The 15,256-nt window shown below is 40.3% G+C and overlaps 1 protein-coding gene across 2 annotated transcripts in view; it reads left to right on the top strand.

Annotated features, from left to right (window-relative positions):
* The window catches only part of svila (supervillin a), an 85,265-nt gene that overhangs the window by 14,562 nt on the left and 55,447 nt on the right, over positions 1-15,256 (top strand). The window contains exon 1 of one of the 2 annotated variants that reach the window (XM_035654888.1): positions 4,016-4,233. The exons of the other annotated variant lie outside the window; for it this stretch is intronic. The gene's annotated coding sequence lies outside the window, so the exon portion shown is untranslated. Of the gene's footprint in view, positions 1-4,015; positions 4,234-15,256 lie in introns of those variants that run through there. 2 annotated transcript variants of the gene reach the window in all.

Here is a 15,256-nt window from a genome sequence, read left to right on the forward strand (position 1 = left end):
AAACTTTTGCAGTTGTGTTGTTTTTTTTTCTGAGTTCTGCATCATTTCTCGACCAACCTTGTCCATTACTTTGTGAATTATCGGAGTCATTAGCACATGCTGAGGTAGCCCTGGCAACAAAAGCTCATATAAATGTGAATGGCAGAAAAGAGGAAGTGTTTCTCATGTACAAGAAAAGTTTAGTGGCCCTTTAAACAAATCAGTTTGTTTGTTCTGCTTGTACCAAGCTGCCAGTCAGTGAAACTCCCCATCCTGCTTGGTGACGTATCAAATGACGATGTGAAAACAGTGCGAAAGAGGTCACTCGTCGAGATGAACCAACAGAAAATTATCAGCTGAATCTGCAGCTGCTCTCTGCTTTCCTGAGCACAACTTTACTGTTTTGGTTCACTCACACAGCTCTGCACAGCTTTACCCTCTAATGAATGATGGTGTCAAAGTTCCAAATCAATGTGTTTTTCCATCTTTACACCCCTTTTTGTATTTTTTAAAAAAAAGAAAAAATAATAAATACTTTTTACATGCTTGATTGCCATGAATTGTGCTTTTGTGTGGGCATGATGAATTGAATGAGTTTTTCTTCATCCTAAAAGATATGCATCCTAGAGCGTACCCTTTGGGCATGTCACTATCCTTTTGAACCCATAAATCTGCTATTGCTATTGATCTTGAAATCTCTGAAATCCTGTCATATGATATAAAGCTTAATGTCAATAATGAGATGGGTTTGTTCTAAATAACTAAGTAGTTTTCTTTGTCTTTCTCTCTCCAACCTGTTCTTGTGTATTTGTTCTCCTTACCCATCTGTTATTTCTTTTCACCACACTTTAAACAGACTTTTATTGTGTCTCTGTTTAATTGCCGCTGGTGGTTCATGCTCAGTGCTCCGTGTGAATTGCGTCTCATGCTGCTGGATGGTTTCAGGGCTGAACGGTCCCAGTCTGTTCTGCTCTGTTCTGTCTCAGGAGTTGTCCATACCCGGCGTTCATGGCTGTTGGGTCTCTGCATGTCATACAAAGTATTTATTTTAGCCAAAGCTGCTGAGTGTGAGTTTTCCTGCATGGCTGACCCTCATCAAAGCCAGGCGGTAAAGGAAGGGAGAGGGTTTAATAGTACACAAATTTCCAGTTTTTCTGCATCCTAGGACATTGTTGTGGTCTTTCTGCAACTGTTTATGGAAAAACAGGAGGCGAGTTCTTTTGCCCTCAGTTTTCTTTGTTGTGCTGACAGTTCAGTGTGGTCGGGGCATGTTAGCAATCAGCATTCAGCTCTCGCCTAACAAGGGGCTAAATTGAAATCACATTTGCTTCGACATTTCTCCGCTGCCTTTGGAGGAACTATTGTTTCTCCGCTGCTAATTAGCTCAGGAGTGGCTGAACCCCGTCGCTTTCAAAGCTTATTCAGAAGTACAAAGGCCCTGCTGAAGAACTTCAACGCTTGGCCCTGTGCCCAGACCTGCTCTCTCAAGCAGCTGAAAAAATCATGAATCAATTTTAGGGTTTACCTTTTCACACAGCCATAAACAAATCAGTTGGTGTGATATCTCGCAGAACAAATTGGTGTTAAGACTTATAAAGGGCAACAAAGCAGACCAGAAGCCACTGAGGCCAGAGTGAACTTTGGGGTTCTACCTTGTTGTCAACACTAGATGGTGCTCTTTGCTGTGAAGCTCAAAACCTAAGTGGAAGTCAGTGTTTGTCCCTAATGATAGTAAGTACATGCCAGTTCAAATGATTCTCTTGCCCATTTGTTTAATAGACCACTCCACAAAAAAAAACATGATTTAAAAATCTCTGCTACGTCCTTTATGTCCCCCTCTCCCCTTTTCTCTCTGACTGGCAGTGTCCCAATGTCCTCTCCTTTGCCCAGTGTGTCCTTTGTTCAGTGGCCAGCTGAAACGGAGCCCTGTCCTTATCTTTGGGTCTTTGTGTGTGTTCGATTCCCTTCCTTCCTCTCCATCTGTCCGGTGTTGTCCTTCGCTGTGCTTTTGAACCTCAAATGTGTAATCAGTGTGATGAATGAGACGTTTGTGTGCTTGTTGAACTGACTGTTTAAGCGTTTTCATGTCACTTTTTTTGCTAAAAAGTGACATGAAATGAGAAGGGATTACACCCTGCCTGCCGCAAATCAGACCAAGACAGTGTTTTGTTTTTCACTAGGACGTTTTAGTGTCCCTACTAATCTTTGGTGCTACTTCCTGTTTGTAGATCTTGATCTACTGTACGAGCTACTGTACAAAGCACCAGCTTGTAACAGGCCAAATAAAATTTTGTTTAAACCATCAATAACTGATGAAATAAAATACATCATATACAGTATCTTTTAGTGCCAACTCTAGGTAAGTAATACCAATGGAAGCAAAATATTCTCTAAATATCTTGGGAGTCCATTAAGATGACCTTTTTTTTCACTACAGTTGTGACTTGCTACAAGTGGAAAAGATCATTTAAATTTACACCGGTGACTACAGCACATGTTTAGTTTTTTTTGTCAACATTGAAAATTCTGGCCTACCTTAAGACGCACAATCTTTGGTTTGCCTTCAAAGATAAGCTTACCTTTGATACTTACCAACTTCCTAAGATGGTTGTTAACCGCTTGGGATCCACTCAATTATTTGAACTGCTGGACTGAAGTCAAACTCCCCTTAGGAGGAGTAAACCTTGAAAAGTCAATGAACCATTCTTTAGTTTTACAGTCATTCAGTTGTAGAAAAGACTTATCACACCAGCTGAATTTTCTACCACTGGATCATGACATCCCAATTATTCTGTTGTATATCAAGCATTAGGTTTCATGCAAAGGTCTTTCTGTTTGTAATTGGTACACATCTTCCTTCCTGTAATTGGTACACATCTCTGATCGGACTGCTGACTGAGAGTTTGAGTTTCGTCACTGGATTCACTTCGTAACACCTTCAATGAAAAGCAAATTGCATTTACATTTAGGGCCTCAAGCATGCAAGGGCCCCTCCACCTATTGTACACGGTTTATTCATCATGGGTCGTTCTATACAGCCTGTGACAAAGGTTGTATAATGACGGTGTTGCTCAGGGGGGAGATTTCCTAATAAGGGGCTTCTGAGAAAACAACCCTAGTGATCAGGGTTACTTCAGTTAGGGCTTGGAGACTACACATTGTAGGCATAAAGATTTGGGGCATTTACCATCCAGAGGAAATGTAAGATCCAGCCTTCTGCAGCTTGACCCATGCTAGGGTCTAATAGTTGAGCTGCACTGATTTTGGCTAGTACTAAGTACTAAACCACTGTAGTACCCCTGTAATGTGTTGGTTACATTTACATTGCTATAGTATGGCATTTTTAATGTATGTCATATCTAATATAGGGCTGCTACACATTCTAGTTGTCAATTAATGTGTAAGAGAAAAAATGTTTTATTTAAAGGTCACAAGTACCCAAGTAGCTCAGAGTTTATTTTAGCATTTGCTTTGTAGTCTGATTTACAGCCAAAATTTAAGTATTTATTTCATTACGTTATATAAACAAGAAAATAACTTTTCTTAGAAAATTATTTTAATTATAGACTTTAAGCACTTATCTTAAGTGTGTGATGTGACTGTAGCAGTTGAATTTGGATAAACTATTATATAGAAATAGAATATAGAAATTAAAAAACGGTTCTCTGTACAATAAATGGTAAAATACTAGAATTTGGACTGTGGGGTCAAGTCATTTTCATGACTGTTAACTTCACTAATGCTACTAGAAATGGTATTTTAGAGTGGCTTTTTATGGATGTAATTCTATCATTTATAGCCTTTGAATGTATCGGAATTTTAAGGAAGATCCTGCATTTTGGTTCCTCTGCCTCAAGCTCGATTGGACTCATGACACCGCTTGTCACTTTCATCATTGGATTGATCTAGCCTTGCTGATGGAGTGGGAAAGCACCGTTCTAAATTTATCACTCACCCACCCACCCTCTCGGGTTCATGCCTGCTGTGGATCTAGCCACAACACATGCGCCCCTAAAGGAGAGTTGTAGATAGAAAGTGGGTGGGGGGTGGTGGCTGTGTGCTGGCAGGGCCTGTGGACCTGTCAGTCTATCTTTATGTCCCAGTAGTCCTGTCCCACAAGCCTCCAGAGCTCTGACCTTCTCAGGGACGGTGGAACCAGTAGACAAGAGCGTCTTATAGCTAACTTCTTACTGAACCTGACTGAAACACTCTAAGACCCAATGGCTCTCTGAGAAGAGAACGTACATTAAGAAGGTATGTAACTTTCATGTGGTGACTGACAAAGGATTAGTTCTTTGTCAGAGTTGTTGAATGACTTTGGTGGTGATACATTGTGCTTCAATTGACCTCTTTTATGGTTTTATTAGTTAAAATAAATGTTTGATGGTTGTAGGCTTGAAGCTAAGACATGTAGCTTCCTAATGTTTAGGTAAAGTGATTAATATGTACTTTTTTATTATTATTTTTTTTTTAAGGAATTCCTTTCTGGATCATAGTAATGTCTTATGGCAGTCTTATTCATTTAACTGTTTCTGATGAGACTTTCAGATCCACGTTGGATTCTGCTTTTTGTTTTAGAAGCAACTCAGCAAAAATTACAGCACACTCTCCTTTTGTCAGCGATTCATTACATGTTCAGATATTAATGTTAGAACGTGGAGTTTGTTCCAATCTCTTGACTTGAAGTGGTTCACTGGACATCCGTACCTCCATAAGTGTGTTTATCTGCGTAGATGTGAGTTGAGGACATGAATGGTCTAAGCAAGCGTGGATTTTAGGGCTGGGGAGGTCCTTCCATGTGTGATTCATTCAGTGGTGAGTGACTGGCTGGGGAGACTACAGTTTTGCATTGTGCTGCACCTGCTCTCACTCTGTCAGGACACAGACATAAATAGAAGTCTGCCTAACAGGGCAACACACACACCATACATTTTACACAAGTTTTTCCATTGATACAAGGCCTGTCTTTAATCATTACTCATGTCAGCTTATGTTTTAGCACTATGCTCAACACCCAGCAGTCTAAATGCATGTTATAATTTAGTTTCCGTCTCCACTTATTTTTATTTTAGAACCTGTGATTGATTATTTTCAGGAGAAAACACCAAGACAGAATTGGTATAATAAGTCAAGATAACTCAAGATTTATGCTCTTGTATGCATCATTTAATCATGATGCCCTGAGCGATAGGTTTATTTTTACCATCTGCTCCAAATATACATGAGCCCTAGTTCAGTTACTTTATTGGCTGAGATCTGATCTGATTTCCGGCTCTGGGGGAGTGGAAGCAGAGCGGTGATGTTGTGACTGTCTTCCGTTACACATCGTCAGTAGCTGACTGTCACTCTGCCTGTGTCACTGTCACTTTCCTCAGCTGTTTGTCACGGTGTCAGACTGCCGTGGGGGGAATCGCTGTGATCTGACTGGCTCAGATCCAGAGCAACTGATCCTTTAACGGGGGTGAGAGGAAGTGCACCGTGTTCATGTGTCATGAGTATTGATGCATCTGTGTTGTGTCTGGGTCCAGGTAATCATTTGGAGAGCGACAGTTTTCAAAGAGTTGAGCTCAGGGCCCTGATGGCTTATTGCCCTGTCAGGATGGAGTGTTGGTCCTTGTTAGTTCACCAGGAGCTCATTCCATCAAAGAAGGACAGGACCTACAGCAGTGTGTTTGCAGCCCTCACAGAACGCAGGCAACAGAGAGAAATGGGTTGAGTCTCTATGTGGATTGTGGTCTCACTGTTAGAAGCACCATGACTGAACATGCCTCATACTGCTGTTCAAAGCCTCATTTAAGCCTGGACATCCTCTTGTCAACAGCCAGGGTTGATCAAACAGGGTGGACAGGTTAAATAGGGCTTACACTGTTCTGCTGCCATAGCTAGACTTGCACAATGAGTCTCTGTATAAAAATTCACCACCTGTACAGTTGTCATGAACGGGAAAATTAGCTATAGTGACAAAAACGTTTCTTTGTAAACATGTTTATTTCTGCTGTAAAGTTTGGCATTTTAATATGGGGGCTTACGGAGATTGACTCTCCTTTGTAGCCAGCCTCAAGTGGCTGTTTGAGGAACTGCAATTTTTGGCACTTCTGCTTCAGTTCTCGGCCACAGAGGTTTTTGCTTCCTCTCTATGCATCCATCAAACGCAGAGCAACATTAGCATAGTCACCTGAAAAATGTAAGTCCAACTTTCATCTCTAGCTCTCCACCAATGGAAATATCTGGCTCCTTAGTCAGCCAGTAAATGTGGTGGATCCCTTTAGCTGCTCTGTTGTTTAGTGCTGAGCAGGTAGTGCATGGTGGGTCCATCGGAGCTTTTTTAGATAACAGCTGGAAACAAACTGTAAAGCTGCGGGATGTAAAACCAAAACAAAATGCAGGGAGATGCTAAAACGCTCTGCAGAACAGAAGGGAACTGCAGAGTAATTCTCTGTGGGTTCCTCACTACTGCTCATTTTAGATCCACAATGGACCTCCTCCAGGCTTTATGCAGCACCCAAGGTCTTGCAGGAGGCTTAGACCTGGTGGTCTCACGTGGTAGGTCTTAAGTGCATATTTACTCCTCCATGACAGCTTTTCCTTTATTTTAAACCCACCAGTCCCAGTTTAAAATCTAATTAGTGGTGATTTATGATGAACCGCTAATAGCATGTTGGACTTTGAGCTGGGGTGTCTGCCCTTGGCGTTGACTTCAGACTTGAGCTCTGACACAAGCTGCTGTGGTTAAGATGCGTTACAGACTGTGGATAGGCAGACATTGTTTTGTTACAGTTAAACAGACCCCAGAAATACAAAGAAATGGACACAACAGTGACGCAAATACATAAAGAAAATCACAAGCATTGGACCTTGAATGTCTAGTTGGACTGTCTTGTCATTTTCCTTTCAGACACTGGATTATATCTGCAGCACCGAGCTTCTGCATTGGTTTTAATAGATGAAAAGTAGCTGGAAGAAAATGACATAAAGTGAGCAAGAGCAGATCATCTCATGCAAGGCTGTGGGACCATACTGCCAGCTGTGTGTTGACAGGCTGTCGACAAGTCTTTGTAGATAGACTCATGAGCAATTTATACTACCTCGGATAGGACGTAACTGTGGAAAGAGGAATCGGCATGGATTGGATTGTTCGGTTGAAAGACAGCTGGGGAAAATTAATAAATTTGAGGAGAAATGAGGGCCATAAAATGATCATATCACGCTAGTTTTTATACAACTGACTGTTTGTTTCACCATTAGTTATAGTTGCTAGGCCTGTCTCCATTCTTACATGGTACATATGCTTTTTACAATGAAAGCAGTGGCAGATTTACCAGTAGTTCAAATTCTTTTGAAACAATTGTTCTAGGGAGAATGAGTTGCTAGCAAACTAATTAAGCTATTGTTAGCTCCATGAGATGGTTGAAAACGCCATCTCTGGCTGATTTTTACATGATGAGTCTGACTCATTTCAAAACAAGAATCCTGTAAGAGGGAAACTAGTAGAATTGCTAGTTTGTCCTATGAGTATGCTAACGGAAACCTGTAACGTAAGGATATTATTTCTCTTTAACATAACTGTTTATTTCTCTCGAACATTAGCCTATTCTGTTAGGCTGCTTAGCTTAATGCTACAAGAGAATAAAGAGCAGGACAGTCCTGCTAATGTTAGCCTAAACTCTGATAGCATCCATGTTTCCGCACAGGAAGTTCTACATGAGTCATTGGTTGCTAGTAATGGACAGGGCTTTTTTAAATGTTACCTGTAGCCCCACAAGCTAAGCTAAGCTAGTTAGCCAGACATGTTAGCTTATGTTATAGCAAATAAACACACTATTTAATTCATTCCTTTAACTTTTGCTCTTGTGTCTGGTTCTAAAAGAGAGACACCATCTTTCTTACTAGAGCCTAGCCTGAATATGCTAAACAATTTTTAGTGTTTAGTGAAAGGCCAATTTATATAAGCATTTAAGTTTCTCTGATAAGTACCCCTGCCATTGATAATGTTTATTTAAACATAGCACACCTCTACTACGGAGCTCATAGTTCACTGAGTTCCCAGCTCTTACTCTGGAAATATATCCTGCCAGGCACCAATCACTGCAGCTACATTTGGTTCAGTTCACCAATGGCAGCTTCTGCTCTGCTGGCTCACCTCGTACTGTGTCGACTCTGGAGGGAAATGAGAGACACAAGCTTTCCACTGCCGTCTCTCCATCCTCCTAAGCGTTCCCGTCCTCCAGGATGACAGTTCCTGGGAAGGTGTCCGCGGCGCCTGGGGATGGAATTAAATTCCCTGGCAATTGGGATCGATGAAGAATTCTGGTGCTGTGGCTCTCTCTCCTGACCAGATGTGCCGTGTGTATCACACTGAAGCATGCACACGTGTGTTTATTTAACAGCTGAAGACTCTGTATGTGTGTGCACTGACTTTAGTATCTTTCCCCAGGGCTCTGTTTGAATCAGATAACGTAGACGTGTGTTTCAGGATTTCAAGGTGCATCACATGCCTCAAGGGTCACATCATCACTGAGGAACAGATGGAAGTTTATATAATTACAAATTAATCATGATTGCTGTCATAGGTATGAAAAGTGTGCAGTCCACTCACTGTTAGTATTTAGTTACTTATTCAGCAACAGGAAAAGGAAAATTCGTAAGTGAAGAGTGAAAAATGTTCCTTGGCCTTGTATTCTCAGATTTTTTGGTCTGTTTTTGTTGTTTGTCGTGTTTTTTATTCTCATAAATATTTGGCCAGAAGTAGACAACGTGACCACAGTAACCTTGGTGAAGTTTAATAGGAGAAAGAAAATGGTAATAGCAAATGTCAGGTTTTGGTGTGAGCACCATAGAATCACAAAGCAAGACTTCTTCCTAGAGCTAGAGAGGCATTGTGAGAAATTCTTGATATCATTGGACATCACAAGACGTTAAGCGTTTGGACAAGGGAGCAACCTCAATCCTTCCATTGGTCTAACTGAGGAAAACGCCCAGGGCCAAATTCCAGCTCTGTGATAGGCCTTCGGGCTCACAAATTGATGGACCTCCTGGAGCGTTCCACTCGGAGTCACTGAGTCCGCTACTTAAGACCTCTTATCTGTTTTATTTTGGGAAGGCCATGCTGAGGTGTTTGTGTTTATGGGTGGTAATACACTGTACAATGGCCAGAGAAGGTCAGTGTTGTCTTGGTGCATCTATTTGCAGTGTGACTGTAACATTTCAAAGACTTGAGGCAGTTATGAAAGGAGGTCGATAACGAGGTTTGAAGCTCTCGTCCAGGAGTGCTTCTTGAAGTATGAGGACTGTCAAATCTGACCTTAGAGGCCCGTTCAGGGATCAGGGGGCCACTAAAGCTACATATGCACAGTGACATTTAAGCTAGATAGCCAACTCTGTTAACACTTTACATTTATTTATATTATTATTTTATGGACAGATTGGCCCGCAGATTATTATTGTGAGTTCCATTTTAAATCTGGTTTCAAGTTTTTAAAATTTTAATTTACTATTTAATTAACTTGGAGCCGTTCCAAACTGGAACTAAAACTCAACATGGACCTGGGCCCAAGTTCACTGCACTCCAAAGTCCAGTTAGTTTGATTAGTGTGATCACTGTGTACCGTACCCATGCATCGATCAATGAATGAATCCACTTGAAAAGGTGGTTTCGAGTGTGGTTTATGCATACTCTGGTATGGTTTACTGTCACGTGTGAAAAAACAGGAGTACCAAAACAGCGAAGTGGACTGCTATTTAGAATGTGACATCATAACTATTATATCTTGTGATTGTAGGGCTTTTTTACTGTAGCTATAGCAACAACATAAACAAATGTCACATAGATGACGACACAGGTGTATTCGGGTACAGAAAAGCTAAGCGGCTGGGAGAGGCGAGGGGGGCCAGTCGTACTCAGGGATATGGAGCACTCTAACCTAACATGAAGACACCCTGAGTTTTAGTTCTGTTGCATTCATACCTGTTGTTCGGTTCATTGCATCTGCGCCACAAAAAAAGAGATGCTTTGTTGCCTTTTTAGTTCTGGTCCATTTCGTCACTGACTTTACAAATGAACCAAGAGCTGTAAACATGAAGTTATATGGGCTGAAAGGTCAGTTTTTGATTGGACAGTTTTGTGTCATGCTGCATCGACAATACTACATGGACCCGTGTGGGGAGATCAAATATCAGTGCCAAAATGTAACTGACCCAAACAGGCAGAAAGTTCTCAAAAGCTAAAAATATATAGGTTTCATAAAGAGCTGGAAAGGACTTATGTTCAGTCAGGGGATTTGATTCAAAAGTTCAAATGTAATATCAAATGTCAACGTTAGCATGAACTCCATATGAAAATCCACAAAGTTGTCACTGACGTGCTGTAAAAAACATTTTGTTTCATTTTTACTCTTTGAAGGTCATAGGGCACATTGAAGAATCTGTTTGCTTCATACTGAAATCCCATCATGCCTAGTACAAGACATCAAACAACATTGCAAATGGAGTTTTAGCCTCAGTTTTCCTCCCTCAAACTCCCTTTATGTGTGCATATGAATATCATACCCTTTCATTCTCTACCCCTGCCCCCATCTGAATTTATGGCCATGGTGCAGAGGCTCAGACTCTGTTATGTGTCTGCAGAGACGGCATGGCCGTGCGCACTGGACCCCTCCGCCACTCTCTTGCCAGACAAGACGGATATCTTTCCTTGGGGATACCATAAATCTGGACTTTATTTCTAAGATGGCTGTGAAAGAGCCCAGAGCAGGAGACAAGCCCTGCTAATGCTTATTTCACTCCCTCTTTCTCAATCTTCTGAAAGATTTTCCGACTGTGAAGGTGATGCAGCCATTAAGCACTTCTCTCCTAGCGGACCTGTGGGGATGCCTCTCTGTGCTAGAGGTCATTTTAAGTGCAAACATGGACTGTCTGGAAGTGTTTATCTAATAATGACCCACTGACTGGCCGCACATGTGAGCTTGTCCAGGCTGAAATAGCATCCATTCTGACTGCTGACTGAACATCTGGGGGGATGATGAGTGGAGAGGTGTGGCTCTGTTATTATATTAAACATAACCTGCCGTGCTCTTGGTGCTGTTGTATTTCAAGAACCTGACGTCCTTTTCTCGTAGCGTTTTACCAATATATCAGCCTGATACTGACATTGTTATTATAATTAACATTTATGTAACAAATTAACATTTCAGCTGATGTGACTGCTTACATACAGGCTGACACATTTGAATGAATAGCATGAATAGCATTTATTGTCATTGTCACAAGTACAACATGCAGTGCATACTCAATCAACTTCTGTGTTTCAATTTCAAATTAATTTGAATTGTTTTCATTTACAGTTCAACTGCTAGCATTTTTTAAACTTGAACTGACAGTTGTTTGGTAGTGACTGATAGCAGTGCTTGTGTCAACTCACAGTTCAACTGCTTTCACCTCTCATACATCTTTTTTGCCAAGTTTTTTTTGAATTTTTCATTGTCAATATAACAAACTAGAGATAGAAAAGGAACCATTTAAAACATAACACTGTACAGTAGGGCTGTGTATTGGCAAGAATCTGTTGATATGCTATGTATCGCGATACAGAGGTTATGATTCAATATATTGCAATATAATGTGACTGTAAGCAAGGCGATAGATTCAATTTAACATCCAACATTATAGCCTCCAGTTTACAACAGCAACGTGGCATCGACTGACGTTTCAAATGCTTGCATCTCTTATACAACAGCTGTTGACATTCAGCACTGACAAAGTTTTTCCATAAATCATGACAAATGGCCGCAGTTTGCTGGAATGAATTCGAAGAGCGAATTAATTGAAACAAATTATCTCGAAGCACTACAAACAAACTGTATGACACCACACGGGCAAACAGAACGTAAAGACCAAACTAGAGGATACGGCATTTGTCATGGGCTACACATCCTTGCTTAGCAAGCTAACGTTAGCAAGATAATCTGCAGATTTGTTGTCATCGAATAGTTAGACAGCTGCTTTGTACAACGTCGACAGAAACGTATTGCGCTCATTATGGCTTTGCTTGCTAGTGTCCTCCATTTTTGCAGTAAACAAGATAACATCACTGGTTTAGTTTACTGATAGGTTAGGTTAAGCGGGCATGCAATAGGTGAAGATGATTTGGGAGCGCCCTCTGCTGGATCACAAGGCAGACCACTTCAGAAGGTCTGTTACCCTTATAGAGCATGAACAAAAAAAATTTACCATGTTTGAATACATTTTTGAATCTCAAATAAAAGTGACAGCCCCAATACAAACTGCCAACTTAATTACCTACATGGCTTCAACTTCAAATAAATGTTCACATGCTTTCAGCAAATACAGTATAACTGATTTCTACTAGTTTCATCTCCAACACTATAAACGACACAGATTTTAACTTAAACTGTAAATCTTACACATCTTACATGCAAACTATTAAGATTGTAAGACCTCTCAGTTTTAAGACCTGCAGTTTTCTGCATAAGCATGGACACTTTTCTTCAGAAAACATCACCTCTTCTAGATGTGGCTGTCTTGTCTGCAAAGTCCTCAAGTGTGTTGTGTTTGTAAATCATCAATTTGTTTGAATCCCACATAAGAATGCATGGACTTGCTGTTATCCTTGGTTTCAGTGTTGAGTTTTAGTGTCACGGTTATGTGTCACTAAATGGTATTTCAGAGGCTGACAAAAACAAAAGCTTGGGGCTAACCCTAAATACTTGTATGTTTTGGCATGAAAATGTCACTACTTAAAGCCTTTGAACATCAGCACAAATTATTGTCACTTGTCAGCTTTAATCCAAAAATACTGACACTGGTAATGGTTTTCAAAACCTATATGGATCTCAGTACAGTTTCCTGGAATGTTCCTCTTAAATGGATGTAGGTTTCCTGGGACATATCTGTTTCACCACTTTCAAGTTTTGCAGTGTGGCGGCAAAGATGGCTTCAATTTTCATTCTCATTGACCTTTGATCCAGTTTCTGGTCTTTGTGCTGTCATTCCTCTAACCATTTTAGGCTGGTTTATGGTCAATGTGTAAGCATTTACAGAAGCAGACCTAAATCAGTTCCCACAGTGTTTCAAAACAAAGGAGATGGTCCGCTTACAGAAGGTTTGTCTCTGTCTACTAAGATCTATTGGATTATAGTATAGAGAAACTCTTCTTCACAGCCAAACCGATGTAACCAAAGTCGACTTACTAATTACCACTCAATATGTGAGCACAGGACTGAACACCAAATAAATACCATTTCTTTCCCTCTGTGCATTTTTTGCTTCTGTACATGTATTACTGTCTGAAGAAATCTTACAATCCAACAAAAAGATTAGAGAACAAGAGCAGCATTGCATCATTGCAGCGACCTGTAAGGTCTTGCCCATCCTTGGCAGTAAAGACTCATCACTGATAATAACAGGGTAGAAACCGTCGGGTGGTTTTGTAGAACTGATGTCATCCCTGTAGCAGATGAGTCAAAGAAACAAACATTACATACAAGTTAGACAGCCAGGTGGTAGGTGGTAGGTGCAGAGGTGATGATCACAGCTTGGATAGTAATTGGCATTTCATTAACATCATCAGTGATCATATTTTATGCCATTAAAGGTGCTTCCCTGAGAATTTTGGCATTATTAAACCACAGTTATTTAGAAATATTGCTTGTGTATAGATCGGATGTTCAAAGATGGGCTGGAATTGACTGAAAAACCACAAAACGGAAGCTGCTTGGAGGCAGATAATAAAAAACAACATATTAGATTACATACTGTATGTGGCAAATGATAACCGGAAAATCTGTACTTCAACAAACTCAAGTAACAAAGAATTTTGTAAGTGCGTGAATTACAGATTACAAACTACTTTGTTAAACCTTCATATCCATGTCACACGTCAGGTTCCCACACAGCTCTGTTCTCACCTTGGCACTCTGTAGAGACACATGAATGTCCAGTGATCAGGAGAGCAGTTTAAGTTTAGGGGTTTCATTTTCCGTCCAAATGGTCGCAAGATGATTATTGGAATAGCGATGAAGACAAAATGTATTAGGAATGTTTATTGGGGATATTCCTGCTGGACTAGTGTTAAAGACATCCATGGTTTGATTCTGGTTTTAGATTTTTATTGCATTTCTTTCAAACTATGTAATAAAGAGTGCATTTTCCAGTGTAGCTTTTCCGCTCACAACTAGAAAAGGTTGAATTTTAAGAAGAAAATGTAAGTGTGCTTACCCATGCTGAAAAATTAAGGTGCAAACACTGTTGACGGTTTAACATGTCTGCACATGTTTTCCTCTGAAATAGTGCGATGTGTCCGTTAAAATATAGAGAAAACGGTGCACATTTTCAGACGGTCTCTCCTTGAAAACATTTATAGTGTTGCACTTGTTTGTTCACATTAAAAGTGCCCACAATAGTTTTGTAAAGAGTACAAAAAGAGCTTGGACACCACTAACCCTAATCTGGCATTGGAAAGTTGTAAGGAGAGGGGTTTTTCAAAGTAATTCGGCAGTCCAACTAACAGTTCTGACTGAGTTTACTGGCTCCTTAAGCTTTGAAAAAAGTTGCAGTGTTAAAGTCGAAACCAGTTGAAGTGCAGTTGGTGAAAGCATTTGAGATTTTAGTTTTAAGGTTAAAGATCTAGTGTGTAACATTTAGGAGGATCTATTCTCAGAAATGGAATATAATATTCATGTTTTTTTTATTTTTTTATTAGTGTATATTCACCTGAACACAGGAAACATTGTTTTTGTTACCTTAGAATGAGCTGTTTTTATCTACAGAGAGACCTCTTTGATGGAGGCGGCCATGCTGAACCGCCATGTTTCTACAGTAGCCCTGAACAGACAAACCAAGCATACCTCTACATTGGGCCTTTAGCATTTCAAAGCCACTGTAGCTTCCCCTACAGACTTGTAGTTGTGTGTTTTTTTTAAGCTATATAAGAAGTAAGTAAGAAAATAGCAACCAAAACAGTTGAACCATCAGTTCGAGATACACAAAGTATGTGCACTGTAAAAAGTCTGCTAGTACTGTATATAATAAAATGCAAAAATGTACAGGCTGATAAATTTGGAAACTAACATGTCAAGTGTGTGAAATTTCAGTTTGGAATATAAACCCTGTAGGCAGCTGACTTGTCAGTTTGTATGTAAGCACTGAAAGTAGTTGAATTGAGTTAAATAGTGAGAGCTGGAAGCAGTTATACTGTCAAGTGTGAGACATGAAAGCACCTGAAATGTTTGGAAGAGGTGAAAGTTGAAATGAGAGTTGAACT

The sequence above is a fragment of the Morone saxatilis genome, unplaced genomic scaffold, assembly GCF_004916995.1.
Source record: "Morone saxatilis isolate NCDOM2014 unplaced genomic scaffold, NCSU_SB_2.0 Contig0, whole genome shotgun sequence".
NCBI classification, from domain to species: Eukaryota; Metazoa; Chordata; class Actinopteri; family Moronidae; genus Morone; species Morone saxatilis.